The sequence below is a fragment of the Macaca mulatta genome, chromosome 17, assembly GCF_049350105.2.
Source record: "Macaca mulatta isolate MMU2019108-1 chromosome 17, T2T-MMU8v2.0, whole genome shotgun sequence".
NCBI lineage: Eukaryota > Metazoa > Chordata > Mammalia > Primates > Cercopithecidae > Macaca > Macaca mulatta.
The window spans coordinates 59,399,848-59,414,609 of NC_133422.1; the positions used below are offsets into that span (position 1 = coordinate 59,399,848).

General features: G+C 36.4%; 1 pseudogene; it reads right to left on the reverse strand.

The window, feature by feature from the left end:
• Nucleotides 1-13,363: 13,363 nt before the first annotated feature.
• Nucleotides 13,364-14,483, reverse strand: LOC106994296 (steroidogenic acute regulatory protein, mitochondrial-like; annotated as a pseudogene).
• Nucleotides 14,484-14,762: the final 279 nt, after the last annotated feature.

Consider the following 14,762-nt stretch of genomic DNA (forward strand, 5'->3'; position numbering starts at 1 on the left):
TTTTTTGTAGGTTCTGGATATTAGCACTTTGTCAGATGACCAGAGATCAGTTTGGAGGAAGACAATTTTCCATATATGGAGAGGAGCGATGGTTTGGGGATGAAATTGTTCCATTTCAGATCATCAGGCATTAGTTAGATTCTCATAAGAAGCATGCAACCTAGATCCCTCGCTTGCACAGTTCACAAGTTTGCACTCCTACAAGAATCGAATGCTACTGCTGATCCGGCAGGAGGTGGAGCTCAAGTGATAATGCTCACTGGCCCACTGTTCACCTTCTGTTGTGCAGCTGCCCAGTTTCTAACAGGTCTTAGACAGGTGCCCGTCCATGACCCAGGGGTTGAAGACCCTGGCTTTAAAAGATAAAGAAGTCAACATGGCACAAGTATACATATGTAACAAACCTGCACATTATGCACATGTACCCTAGAACTTAAAGTATAATAATAATAAAAAATAAATAAATAAATATATTAATGATGGAGAAATAAAAAGAAAAGATAAAGAAGTCTTGAAACAACCACAAAGAAGCGAACAATACCGTTACAAATTGACCCAAATTCGTGGACTTTAACAGACACCTCACCAAAGAAGATACACAAATGACAAGCATATGCAAAGGTGCTTCAGATCACAAGGATGCAAAATCTCACTTTTACAGGAAGAATAATTTCAAGAGATCTATTGTGCAACACGCTAACTATGGTTTTACAAAGATACATTGTGTACCTGAAAATTGCTAAGAGAGTAGATTTTAAGTTTCCTCCACAAATAAATGATAAGTATTTCCAGTAATGCATATGTTCATTGGCTTAATTTAGCTATTACACAATGTTTACATATTTTAAAACATCATGTTGTATACTGTAAGTTTGATCTAATTATTGTTTGTCATTTAAAAATAAATTTAAAAGGAAAATATGTTCTACACTATATCTCGTAAGAAAAATACAAATTAAAACAACAATGAGATACTACTGCATACTTAGTAAAATGGGCAATATCCAGACCACTGATAATATCAACTACTCGTGAAGCTGTGGCACTATAGTAACTCTCATTCATTGCTGGTGGGAATGCAAAATGATACAACCACTTTGGAAGACGGCTTGACAGTTTCCTGCAAACTAAATGTAATCTTACCAGATGATCCAAAAACTGTACTTCTTGGTATTTACACAAATAAGTTGAAAACATGCACACCAAAACCTGTACGTAGATGATAATTGCAGCTGTGTTCAAAATTGCCAAAACTTGGAAACAACCAAGATATCCTTCAGTAAGTGAGTGGATACATAAATTGTGGTACATTCATACAACAGAATATCACTCATTGTTAAAAAGAAATGAACTATTAAGCCGTAACAAGACATGGAGGAAACTTAAATGCATATTACAAAGAAGCCAGTCTAAAAATTCCATAAACTGTATGATTCCAACTATGTGACTTTCTAGAAAAGGAAAATTATGGAGACAGTAAAAATATTAGTGGTTGCTAGGGGATAAGGGAGAGGAAGAGATGAATAGGCAGAGTATAAGGGATTTTTAGAGCAGTGAAAACATCTGTAGAGTATTAGAACAATGGGTACATGTTATGGTACATTAGTCAAAAATAATGTACAACACCTAAGTGAACTCTAATGTAAAACATAGCCTTAGTGATACTGGTATGTCAATGTTGGTTCATCTACTGTAAAAATGTACCACCTTGGTATAGAATGTTGATGTTGGGGAGACTGTGAGTGTGTGGGGAGAGGGAGCATATGTGAACTCAATTTTACCATGAACCTAAACAGGCCAAAAAAAAAATCTGTTAAAAGTACAAACTGATATATTTTAATTGTCATGATACAAAATTTAATGAAATCAAGTTTAGAAATAAGTAGTATGGATTACTCTCATATTTAAGCTGCAATAAACACATGCCTTAATATTCACATATTAGATAATTTTAAGGACAAAACATTACTGATGCAACCGTGTATTACTATACCTGATAATTTTTGCCATAAAGCCTTCAACAATATAAATGTATACTGATAAGACAAAATCCATATTATTTCTATGTTGCTTGGTGTATTAGCCTGTTAAAGATACAAATTCATTAAAACAAGAAATTGCATTGTAGTAATATTTTGAACTTACATGGAACCACTTTTTCTCTATAAGTTCCAAAGTTTAGTTCTTGCTTCTTCCATACAGTTGTAATGCCTCAGAGATTTCCGGAAACGTAAACAGGCACATCAGAAGGAAGTTTATGGAGCATCCTTCCCTTATCCAATTGAACAGCACTACATGGAAGCTTCTTCTGGTGTGTTTGCACAAAGAAATCCATCGTTTTCAAAACCCTGTCCCTGATGCACACAGTTACATAACTTCACTCTTATTACACAATTCTCAGTTACTTATTTCCAAAATAACTTCCTTGTGTTATTTTTAGTTTTACTTTTTAAATGTTTGTTACAATCCCATATGTTTAGTTTACTTTGTTTTTTCACTTTTATCCCTTACACTGAATTCATTAAAAATATACACATATTCAGATAGAAATGAATTAGAACTTCTAGCACCAACCTCCAGCAAGGCATTCAAATTATCAAAGCCTTAGTTTTGTCATCTGAAAATGGATCTAACAAGGATGACTGTGTAGATTAAATGATGTTTTATATAATAAACATTTATCAAAATATAAAACACTTACTTGTTCTGCTAGGGCTGTCTATTGCTGGTAATGTTCACAATTTGTTATTTAAATATTGCAGCAAACATATAGCTAGTAGACAGATGTGCAACTCCAAAAAATGCAGGGAGTTCTCTTAAAAAAATTTGTGTGTCCAGTATCTCCATAAGAATTATGTATACAGTACTTCTAGTATATGAAATAAGCATAAGTATTTTGGAAAAATAAAACAAAACCTGATATTCTGAAATGCATACCTTTTTTTTTTTTTTCTTCAACTTTTGTTTTATGTTCCGGGGGACATGTAGAGGATGTGCAGGTTTGTGACATAGGTAAATGTGTGTCATGGTGGTTTGCTGCACAGATCAGCCCATCACCTAGATAGTAAGCCCAGCATCCACTAGCTATTCTTCCTTAATGCATGCCTTTTTAATAGTCATGAAATAAAAATGGCAACTCTAAATGAATACATAAATTAAAACATTGACTTTATATAATGAAATATCAAAACATTTGATATTATATAAAATATTATATGTATGTTTTTTGTTCACATACATAGAAGTATTTTTAAAATTCCACTTTTCATCTCTCCTCAAAAATATGCAATATTTTAAAATCATAAAATATATAATTGATAGATAAGAAAGTATGATTTTGGTAACCTTGAAGGTGAGTCAGTTGTTCACCAATTAACATATAAACATGGATTCAACAGTTTTTAAAATAAGCTGCAGAATGTGAGATTAACAAAATTTAAATTCAATTATACTAACATTTTACAAATATGATTTTGTGTCTGACTAAAATTGATATTACAGGAATAATGACCTTTAACCTTTTCAGTGCTTAACAGTAAACAATGTGACTATATGTTATTTTACATTAAATCAGTTTCTGAGCCAGTCCCAGGGTGAGCACCTTTACATCTGCCTCATTGTTAGAGAAACAGGTTGAAGGGTTTTACTGCTTGCTCATAAGGAAGTGTCTGAGACAGTGGTTAACACCAAGTCTTAGAATTATATTACCAATGATTCTGCATCTGCAGATTCTACTGCATCAGACAGATTGTAAAATCCAACAGTGGACTTTAAATTATCTTTAATTTTCCTCCTCCAAAATCAGGAAGTATTTAATTAATTGAACCTTAAATCAAAATTTTAAAGGATTAGCTAACAGAGATATTCAAATATATATGCTGAATATAATTGAATAATTATTTTAAGTGCTAGTCCTAAATCTTAAAAAGATTTTTTTTCTAAATAAAGTCCATCTATTAAATTAGTTTAATAAATTCCTTACATATAGGACTTGTGTGTCATTTATATCTTCATAATATTTAAAGATCTTGTGTATTTTATCCTTTAATTTGAAAATTAAACATAAAAACTATCTGTAATATAGTATATAATAAAATATAAACCTAAGTTCTATTGTGTTTTAGTGTTTTATTTTCATATTATTCAATAATTGGCAAAATTTGATGAAGCCATTTTATGAAATGTTCATTTCTCTAAAACCATGCTAAAACCTTTACATATATTTATTGATAATATTTGTATATAAATATTTTAATTATATGTATACACACGTATGATATTTGAACACTTTTGACCTACGAAAATGCAATTTGTGTGTTTTATACGTGTTTGTATGTGTATTTATCTTGCAACCAAAAAAACAAAAATGAGAGAAAAACCCGCCAAATATGCTGAATGTATTTGGGAATTACAAAAGAGGATTATGGCCTGACATGCACAACTATGGCAAGATGCATATTCAGTTCAACAGGGGAGAATAAAGGGAAACTTACTGGCAAAAGAGGAAATTCATATAAGCTGCTTGGAAACAGAGTTTGTTGGTTCCAGAGACCCCAGTCAAAGTTGGCGTCGGTTCATTGGTGGAGCTACGTTACTGTGCAGATGCCCTTTTGAGAATATCTTATATGAATTGCTGCGTTCCTAAACAAAAACTGTCTTGTAAGTTTATTTTAGAAAGTCCTGGAGACAGTCTTTATCTCAGAATTGCAAGAATGAGCTTTCCCACTTTAGACTCTCCCAGCAGTAGCTTCTTTGGGTCTGACAAAAAAATGATTTCATCTTGGTATCCACAACTTTCACAATATATCACGTAAACTTTTTAAATGGACATAGTCTTACAAAAATGGAAACAGAAATTATATAAACAATTTTATTAGTGTTCATTTCCAAATGTAGCACTCTATCTAATATTGCACATTTTAGTAAATAAAAATTGAGAATTTTGAAGATTGTTATGCAACATGAATATCAAATTATAAGTTCTATTGTAGATATCATCATATGTTTCAAAAATGCTCATCAAAATTTGATGATCATTTCATAGTTTATATTTCTGAGAAGGTAGCTTTTCTTTGAATTCTTGCAACCCTTAGGAAATGTAAAAATAATGATAAAACATGAAGTTATGTTTAAGTTTTCTTCCAAACGACAACAGCTGCTTTTAAAGTGTACCCTTGTTAGGATGAAAACTCCCAGTTACTTTGCTTGGGATGCATAATTCTAAATTGAAACTATGTTGAGAAGAAAAATTAAATTTCAATTATTTATGAGTAAATCTGCATAGATAGCCTTGATAAACAATAACGTGCTTTGAAAATTTTCAGAATAATAATAAAAAAAAAGCTCCTTAAATTTCCATGCCAAGCTCTTGGCAGATGTTTCTATGAATCTCTTTTCTCTATGGTAAATTTTATTTTGTTTATTATCTGACACAGTTGCACAACTTTCTCATAAAACTTACAAGGAATTTAGGATTTAAATGTGTTCATTTAAATATATGTGTGTGTGTGTGTATATATATGTGCGTGTGTATATATATATGTATGTTTATATCCTGTGAAGTCTTCAAATGCCATAAACCTAAAATTCATAACTCTGATGGAATGTATTTAACAAATTGTAACAATAGAGTATGATTTTTTGATGAAATAAACCGCAAAGGATAAATCATCATCACAGTCACGTTGCAGGAAAAAAATTCAAGCCGACTTAATGTAATCCTTGCTATATATAAATTCATTCTTTCTCATTGTCATCTGTGAATATAAATAGCTTACTTAATTTTAAAATTCAACATGTGGATGTAAATAATAGTTCCCAGTATGATGATGATTGTGAACATGCTGAAGATTATGATGATTGTTGTGCAAATAATTTATAAATAAATTTTTGTGTGAAATGATTCATTTTAAATTGAAAAAGAGTAAAGGAATAATGTAAATTCATATTACCACCTATAGTCATGACATGTTAAATCTAAGATCAAACTTGTCACATCTTGGTGAAATAAAAAAATAAAAACAGCCTAGAGTGACTACGTGACATGCTTATGTTCTTACAGGTATTTATTATTGTTTACATATCACTTAGGATAACATTCAGTGCAGACATAGATTTACTGGGTTCATAAGCATAGGAAGTTAAGTCCCTGTATCTCAAACTAATTGTGGACATTAAATACTTTTAGAGCACTCTAGTCTTTCTATCTAGTGCCTATTGACAACTTAATAAGACTGAAAAAGAACACATTCAGCTGACCAGTAGGGGTCTAGTATTGAAGAAAATGTATGTGGTTCATTAAGAATGTGGGCTCTGGAATCAGACCACTTGCTTTCAAATCTTGACTCTCCTACTTTCCAGCATAAGGTTGTATACATGTGGTTAAAAGCAGTTGTCAGAGTCATACTGCTTCCATGTGAATATCAACTTCACAATTTATTGGCTATGTGGCCTTGAGCAAGTTATAAAATTTTCTAGATACCAGTTTTCTTCTTTGACAAAATGGAAAATATAGTAATACCAACTCTAATATGGTTTGCTGCTCAGATAAAATGAGTTAATGATTCAAAAGTCCTTACAACATTATCTATTTCTGTGTGCGTGTGTGTGTGTGTGTGTGTGTGTGTGTGTGAGAGAGAGAGAGAGAGAGAGAGAGAGTGAGAGAGAGAGACAGAGACACAATATTTACAAGACCTGCAAGGCACTTAGTACAGTGCTTGACAAATATTAAGTGCTTAGTAAATATTACATCTTATTATATCCTTTAGTTTTAAAAAATAAGTGCCTACTCTATATTTGGAGATACTGTAGGCCCTTGGGATGTATTAGTAAACCAAATATCCCTGCTTCTTTGATAACATCTATTAGGCAATACAAAAATTACAGAAATAACTTACAATGTAAAAACAAGCAATAAATAAGTTAGAAGATGGTAAGGGCTATGGAAAACAAAACTATGTAGAGCTGGACAGGAAAGATTCAGAGGGTCGAGAATGGCACAGGTAGGTTGTAATTTTAAACATGTAATTTTAAAACACTAAGGGAGGCTTAGTGACATAGTGACATTTGTGCAGTGTTCAGATATGAGCCATTTGAGACGGAGGGACCCATCTGCAGAAAAGCTTTATGGCAGAGACACCTGATACTTTCATGGCCTGCAAAGGAGGCTACTATGTTTGGTGTAGAGTAAATGGAATGGAAACTATCAGGAAAGTGATTAAAGATGTAACTGGGGGAAATTAAGTAGGATATCAAAGGGCTTTAAGATTTAGCTTTTGTGGGATCGGGCGCGGTGGCTCACGCCTGTAATCCCAGCACTTTGGGAGGCCGAGGTGGGCGAATCACGAGGTCAGGAGATCGAGACCATCCTGGCTAACACGGAGAAACCCCGTCTCTACTAAAAACACAAAAAAATTAGCCAGGCTTGGTGGCGGGCGCCTGTAGTCCCAGCTGCTCCGGAGGCTGAGGCAGCAGAATGGCTTAAACCCGGGAGACGGAGCTTGCAGTGAGCCGAGATCGCGCCACAGCACTCCAGCCTGCCTGGGCGACAGAGCCAGGCTCCGTCTGGGAAAAAAAAAAAAAAAAAAAAAAAAAAAAAGATTTAGCTTTTGTGAAATGGTAAACACTGCATAGTTTTCAGTAGAGTAGTGATATGATCTGAATTCTATTTTAAATTAACCCTTCTAACTGCTATATTAAGAAAGGATTCTAGAGAGTTCAGAGTTGAAGTAGAGAAACCTTTTGGAAGACTTGCAAAAATCCAGGCTAAAGACATTGTTGGTTCAGCCACTGTTTGTGATAGGACATTTGGAGATTGTAGGTCAGATTCTTTATATATTTTGAAGGTAAAGATCACAGATTTTTAAACAAGTATAGGGATATAAGAAAAGTGGGTTGTCTAAAATAATTTCATGAATTTTTATTTAGGGCAACTATATTGGTGCAGATGCAATTGGTTGAGAAAGAAAAAGTTGTGAAGACAGTAGGTTTGATGGGGGAGACCAGAAATTCAATTTTAGACTTGTAGAGCTTCAAATCTCTGTTAGACATTCAAATAGAAATGTCAGGCAGGCAGTGTGATATACATATGAGTCTGGAATTCAGAAAATAATTCTGAGCAACAAACTATAGCAGATAAAAAGACAGAAAAATAGACACTATCAAATGGAAAATATTATAGCTATTGAAAAGGAGGAAACTAAAGCCTGAACCCTGGAACTCTTCAAATTGAAACAAAAAAGGGGAAAAATGAACTATAAGAAAAGATGGAGATTGAGTGGTTAGTAAAACAGTAAGGAAACTGAGTTTTTGGTATCATGAAAGCCAAAGGAGTAATGTGTTCAGGGAAGGATAGAGGGATTAGTTGTATCATATCCTGCTGATAAAAGTTGCATACTGATTATATTGAACACTGAAAATTGAAAATAAGTTTAGAAATATGTTGGATGTAATTTGAATTTAACAAAAGCAATTACAGTGGAGTGGTTTTAAATAGAAAATAGACAGTGAATACAGACAACATTTTTGAGATGCTTGCTATAAAGAGGAGTAAAGAAGTGGAGTAGCATCTGTGAAGACAAGTGTCAAAGATGGGATTTCAAGATGGAAGAAATAATTGGTTGTTTATGCTGAGGGGATGGTAGAGAAGGGAGAATGCATGATATAGGAAAGAGAGGGAATAATTGCTAACAAATGACATGAAGTAGGTGGAAGGAGATAATATTTGCTGTATAAATGGAAGGATTGTCTTTAGATAGGAGCAGGTGGGAAGACAGAGCTTATGAATAAAGATATTTGTAGGTGGATGAATGTGGTTTACTAGATTTTTCTTTCAAATTACTGAAAATTTCCCAGTTAATTAGAAAATAAGATCATCCTCTGAGCATGCAGATCAGCTAAGGAGGTATTGGAGGTTTCAGGGAAAAGAAAAACATACGTAACAGTCATCTGAGGGAATAAGCAAATAAATAAAGGTTATCAAGTATGATTATCTAACAGGAGTAAAGCCTCCTTTGTTTTTCATATTCATCTGAATAAGTGCCTGAACAGGAGATAGAGAGTTGCATCTAACTATCTCTGAAATTTCACCAAATGCAGGAGTGAGATATGGGCAAGGAAAGCCAATTGCTACAGGACAGAGTGATCATGATCATTGAAAATAAGATATAAAATAGATAAAAAGGAAACCTAGACTTGAGAGATTTAAAGGTTGAAAACATCAGTGGTCCAGGTGAAGTTAAAGAATTGTAGGCGCCTGTGATCCCAACTACTTGGGAGGCTGACGCAGGAGAATCGCATGAACCTGGGAGGCAGAGGTTTCAGTGATCTGAGATTGCGCCATTGCACTCCAGCCTGGGCGACAGAGCAAGACTCCGTCTCAAGAAAAGAAAAAGAATTGCTATATTCAAATCACCTGAAGATTAGAGCTAAAAGGACAATAATTTGTCAGAGAATGTACCACATGATAATAATATTATGGTGTGTGTATAAAATTCTTGATAACATCAAGACCTTTGTAATGACCATAAGAGCTAGATACTAACATATAGTGGAAAAGAGTATTATTGGAGAAAACTAATTTTAATAAACTAAAAGAACAAGAAGTTGGAAGGATAATCTACATTTACTTTAGAAACTTCAGAATTAAAAAAAAAAAGTCACATTGAAGAGAGCCAGAAACTAAAATCTTCTTAGCAGTACTGTATTACTATTTACTATCTCAACAGTTTTCTCTGAAATTTGCTTACAAAAGTGATCATAATTTGTGATTTATTATTATTTTATCCAACAATAGTAATCAGACTAGAATAAAGTAAAAGTATTAAGAATGGGCATACTGAACACACATCACAAATATTTTGTTGGTTAATGGAAATGCTAAGGAAATTGTGACCAGAAAGAAAAATCTATTAAAGTCAACGTGTGCTGAAAAAAATAGAGAAACATATTTTATTTTTATTTGAAAGTATGATTATTAAGAATATTTTTCTTTGAAGTTTCAAAAACAAACAGTAACATATGTGGTAGCTAGCTGAGCACTTTTGTATCATATCATTTATTGTCCTGCTTTTGTGTAGTTATTGTAGACTTTGCAAATTTTTACTTGATAATGATTTGTCCCCTACCCTTTATTCTAGGCCTGGGGTGGCTAGAGCCTGTCTTGGCATCTCATGGATAAGGTGGAAACCAGCCTTCCAGCCCTAGACAGGACACTATCCCATCACAGGGTACACAAATACACACACACACACAGTCACTCCTACTGGGACCATGTAGGCACACCAGTTACCCTAATGTGTACACCTTTGGGACATAGGACGAAACCATAGTGCCTGGAGAAAGCAGAGGCAGACATGGGGAGAATGTACAAACTCCACACAGACAGTGGCACTCTGGGAATCAACTTTTAATCTCATCAACATTACAATAAACAATGTCAAATAAAATCATATTATTTGAGGATCTACTCTATAGAATTAACCAAATCTTCCTTGGATATTGCACATCAGCTAATCAGGATACTGTGAGGCATAAATTTCACAAACCCAGCTTGCTCAGCATTTGTGCTTTGCGTTTTAGAGATGAAAACATTTGTGGTATGCCAAGTGAATCAAGGGACATAGCAGCAGTGTCTGGAACATGAATTTTACTTTTGGTAAATCTTTTGAACTCTGTATTGCTATTGCAACCTTTTGACCAAAAGCAGCTTCAAAATCATTGTCCTTAATTGAGTATATATAAAATGTCGCATATAAATTCCATTTTATTGTTTTTTAGGCATTATAAACAGCAGGAAATTTTAGCAACACAATTAACATGGGTTGTAATAAAATGTCTTTCCCTGCTGTCCAGTTTCTGCTGCTTTCTCGTCAGCAAGCACAGGGTTGAACTTGTTGCTGAACATTGGAGAAAGAAGGACTCTTTTCAGTCCATTTTATTTCTAATAGGCTTTCCTCAAGATCTAAATTGTTACCATAAACCTTTTAATGACCTATAAGGACTTTCAAAGGTCTGATCCTCCTTACTTCTTTGATATCATCACCTGCATGATAATGTCTCTTTCTGTCTGCTCTATGGACACTAATTTCTTAAACTTACCATGACATTCCTAGTATTTGTTCTCATATCATCTCTTGAGAAGGCTTCTTTGGCCACGTGATATTTCAAAATCTCTCTCCAGCATTTCGTGGTATCTTTTTATACTTTGTTGTTGTCTATTATTAGCAACTTATAAATTTGACTTATTCCTGTTGCCTGCATTAGAATATATGTTCCATGAGATAAAAAGTGTTTGTATTTTATGATCAGTAATTGCAGATTTTAGATCCATGTCTATCACATCATATGAAATGCTGAATTATTAAAATATTAAAATTCACGGAAGCTAAGTTTTCAGAATCACATTCTCTTGAGAAATCTCAGAAGCTTCTTAATCCTATCTTTAAATTTTTAAAAATGAAGTACCCTAAGTCCAGGGAATTGAAGAAATTATCCATGGTCAACAAAAATGTTGAAGACAGATAAAGTACTAAATATCAATTCCATTCTCCTCGGACGGAACTGATTGTATACCCCTTTCCTTCTTTTATTGGTAAACATTGGTAGGCTTTGGCCATTTAACAAAAATTTATTCTGGGTACAGCTGTTGTTTCAGGTGAGAGTGGGAGCCAAAAAGAATTTTAGAATGCCTGCTGCGGAAGCATAGACAAATGTATTATCTCCCAGTGGATATAAGGCAGCATATAGACTTGACTGCTACTGGTTGCTGTCTGATAACTCAGAGTAATTGCTCTGACACCTCAGATAGTACAGCACAGAGATAAAGATAATGAGTTTCTTGAGATATCAATGAGCCAGTGGATCACCAAATCTTCAATTGTGTCCTATACCTGTGCTTCTACTTGTATTAACTAATTTTTTTTTATTAAGAAAAAAGAAAGAAATATTTTTCATGTATTCTTGGCATATTTCTGTTCTCCCTCAGATTTTGGAAGTGTTGGAAACAATGGCGATTGCTGGTGGCTAATACATAGTAGAATAAACTGGGGAAGAACATTTATTTCCAACTAAATGTGTGTGTGTGCATGCATGTGTGTGTACATGCATGTGTGTATGTGTTGATTTATTTCATTGACATAGACTTATTAATTATTGATGTGAGATTCTTACATTACTTAACAGTAATCACATAACTCATAAGACCTTTTTAGATTTGCAGCCAAGGGCAAGAGCAGGGACTGAAATAACAAAACCCAAGGTCTATTAGTCTGCTTTCTCACTGCTAATAAAGGCATACCAAAGACTGGGCAATTTACAAAAGAAAGAAATTTAATGGACTTGCAGTTCCACATGGCTAGGGAGGCTTCACAATCATAGTGGAAGGCAAGAAGGAGCAAATCACATCTTACATGGATGGCAGCAGGCAAAAGACTTGTGCAGGGAAACTCCCATTTTTAAAACCCTCCTATCTAGTGAGGTTTATTCACTAATACTAGAACAGCATGGGAAGACCCACCCCCATGATTCAATTACCTCCCACCAGGCCCCTCCTACAACACATAGGAATTCAAGATTGGACATAGCCAAACCATGTCACAAGGCTATGGAAGCAATACATTTATTAAGTGTTTAACATGATTCATTGTTTTCATTTTAGTGTGTGATTACAGGCTTCATTTTCTGAACTCAGGACCTTGTTTTTTTTTTTTTTTTTTTTTTGTGTGTGTGTGTGTGTGAATGTGTGTGTGGATTATGATTCTTTATTCTGACTGGTGCCTATGGAAGCAATAGGGAAATCTATTTACTAATTAGTTTTGTCTTTTTGCATAGAGAAAGCTTGGACTATATTTCTGGAAGGTACCCACTGTGGGATGCTGCTTGTTCTCTGGTGTTGCCATGCAGCGACTGGGAGGAGCAGAGGGCTGCTGGAGACCCTCTGAGATTCTGCTTGTGCACATGCACTGCCTGCAGGGCATGGCGTTCTCCAGCCCATAAAGCAAGACTTCTCAGGCCCTGTAGCTAGCATCCACCACACCCATATCAGCCACTATCATTTTAAAGATGATTTTATGTGGGCACATAAGGGCCCAGAAAAAAAGTTTTACAAATATTTTAGGAGCCTTAACCTTCATGTCATAGCTAATCAGTGAATGAAGTTACCTTTTAATCAAAGAGCCTCATCGATGTTTTCTTGGTACTAAAAACTTTTATCAATCTGAATCCTAGTGTTGTGCTCTAAACACTAACCTCACCTACTATTCCTCTGTCGCCAGAGGCTTTAAACTTGTAGGCTTCCAGCAGGGATTCTCCTGATAAGCGTGCATACCAGTGCAGCTGGGCACACTTGGGAACAGCAGGCTGGCCTTCAACACCTGGCTTCAGAGGCAGGGTGTGACTCCAGGTGCTTGCTCAGGTGGTTGGCAAAATCCACCTGTGTCTGGAACAGGACCTGGTTGATGATGCTCTTGGGCAGCCACCCCTTGAAGTCGATGCTGAGCAATCACGAAAGTTTGGTCTTGGAGGGACTTCCAGTCACCAGGTGAAGCAGCATGCAAGTGGGACCATGCTACCCCCGATGACACCCTTCTGCTCGGGCATGTTCCTGAAGTCTGTGGCCATGCCAGCCAGCACACAGGTGGAGCCTCGACGCTTGGCACAGTGTATGCTCACAAAGTCGCGGGGCCCCACCAGGTTTCCCGCTGCCTTTACAGGCAGCTCGTGGGTAATGAATGCGTCTTTTCTGATCTTCTGCAGGATCTTAATCTCTTTGATATTGGGGTTCCACTCCCCCATTGCCTCCATGCACTCCACCAGCTCTTCGTAGAGCCTCTCCATGGGTGGCTCCACCACAACTTGCAACCGAAACATCTTGCCCATAGCTGGAGCCACTTTACTCATCACTTTGTCCCCATTGTCCTGCTGGCTGTCCTTCTTCCAGCCCTCCTGGTTGCTGAGGGCTAAGGATGCCCAAGGCCTTCTGCATGGCCTCTTCCCCCTGCCAGAGATAGGTCAGTTCCTGGTCACAGTAGAGAGTCTCTCTGTCTTTCTTTCTTTTTTTTTTTTTTTTTTCTTTCTTTTCTTTTTCCAGGTTCAAGAGATTCTCTTGCCTCAGCCTCCCGAGTAGGTGGGATTACAGGCACACGCCACCACGCCTGGCTAATTTTTGTATTTTTAGGTGTTTTACCATGTTGGTCAGGCTGCTCTCGAACTCCTAACCTCGTGATCCGCCCGCCTCGGCCTCCCAACGTGCTGGTATTACAGGCGTGAGCCACTGCGCCCGGCCAGAGAGTCTCTTCCAGCAGCGAACAAAGCAGAGAACTCCACCACCGAATCTGGTTAACCCACGTGCTTGGAGGGGGGCCTCCCAGGGCCCTTCGGATCAGCTCCTGGCCGATGCTCCTCACAGCCTGTGGCCTCAGCCCCTTCATGTTGCGCATGTGTCTGTAGGAGCTCCCGGGGCACAGTTTGAATGTCACTAGCAGCATTGTTTCCTGGCAGATGTGGCAGTAGTGGGGCCGCCAACGCCGGTGCTGCTGTCTCTTTTCTCAAGGGTGACTCTTCGTCCTTCCTGAGCCACTCAAGCTTCGCCTCTGAGTCCCGCAGCTCCAGCCTGGACCCGTTGTTCTGCGTATTAAATGTCCCTGACTGAAGGCTGTGCATCATCGTCAGGAGATATAAACGCCATCACTCACTGGATTCTTCCCAGCAGTGCTCAGCTCCCCGTGCAGCGCCTGCTGCCATCTATCCAGTGCATACTTTCTCCC